The sequence below is a fragment of the Atta cephalotes genome, assembly GCF_000143395.1.
Source record: "Atta cephalotes unplaced genomic scaffold scaffold00022, whole genome shotgun sequence".
NCBI classification, from domain to species: Eukaryota; Metazoa; Arthropoda; class Insecta; order Hymenoptera; family Formicidae; genus Atta; species Atta cephalotes.
In genome coordinates, this window is record NW_012130086.1 from 2,737,751 (window position 1) to 2,739,091 (window position 1,341).

The following is a 1,341-nucleotide window of genomic DNA, read 5'->3' on the forward strand; positions in this document are numbered from 1 at the left end:
CTCTCTCTCTCTCTCTCTCTCTCTCTCTCTCTCTCTCTCTCTCTCTCTCTCTCTCTCTCTCTCTCTCTCTCGCTCGCTCGCTTTGCGACGCTTTGAAAAAATATCGTTCAAATTCCAAATAATCGCCTTCCCCCAACCAGCCGTCAAATGCGACAATGCTTACTACAGTAGCTAAGAAAACGTATTTGCATACGAAAATCCGTCTGTAAATTCGAAGAGAGAAATATATACTGCACACAATACATGATTGTTCACAATGGTGGAAAGTAATGATAATAGAATGTGCAAGAATAGTCAGACCATCTATTTCAGGCATCTTTGAAATTACAATCACACTATTCGTTATGTGTTGCGTCGAGACTCATGTTGTGACAATTAACTTAAAAATAAAATTCCCATATAAATTAACCGACATTTTGATAATTTTTTTAATGGTCAGCTACTCATTCAGAAGCGCTTAATACAGGTACTTTAGAATGTGTCGTTTAGTTATAAAAATCTGTAAAAAACAAATACAATTGTAGCATCTATATATAGATACGAGCCAGTGTACTTTAGAATCTTCGTTAAGCAAACATGTTTCATCGGTCATCAGAAGCACAAAGCATGACGTGCAAATAGTTTCTGGTTTCCATCGACGATCCAAAAATCTACCAAAATCTCGTTGCATCCATTTTCCGAAATATGCACGAATCCCAAAAATCCGCGCAAGTGCACGCTCGAATTCGCGCGAATTTTATCGTCTGTTAAAACAGAGTGCAACATGTGACAATGTTGGATCATCGTTGTGATTGATTACACATACGTATACGACATATACATTCATATATGATATTCACGCTTTAACGATCGTCGAAATAAAACGCATGACGATCTCTACGAATCAACGCGCGTTCCTCGCGGAGAAGTGTACAAAAACGTGTACAAAACGAATATTTAGAACGTGTCGTAGGTCATAGTCGTAAAAAAAAAAGGAAAACTGGATGGGAACGTCGCGTCACCCGTACATGAATGGAAAACATTAACCGATGTAATTTGGTTGCTTTTATACCCAAAATGAATATTTTAATATTTTAATACGAAATACGCTATGAGGGAGTTTATGGTGCGCTATAGCTTTTCCCTATTGTGGTATCTACTCCCTCCACCCCTCCTTCAGAAGTAAGAAAAGGAGGGAAAAAGGGCAACGCGCGTGTGGAGAGAGAGAGAGAGAGAGAGAGAGAGAGAGAGAGAGAGAGAGAGAGAGTAGTAGAGTAGTTGTACGTAGAAGAAAGGAGGGAGGTACGTATAAGTTAAAGTAAGTAGGGTAGGGACGGTAGGGTTACGGAAGAAGAACGAAGG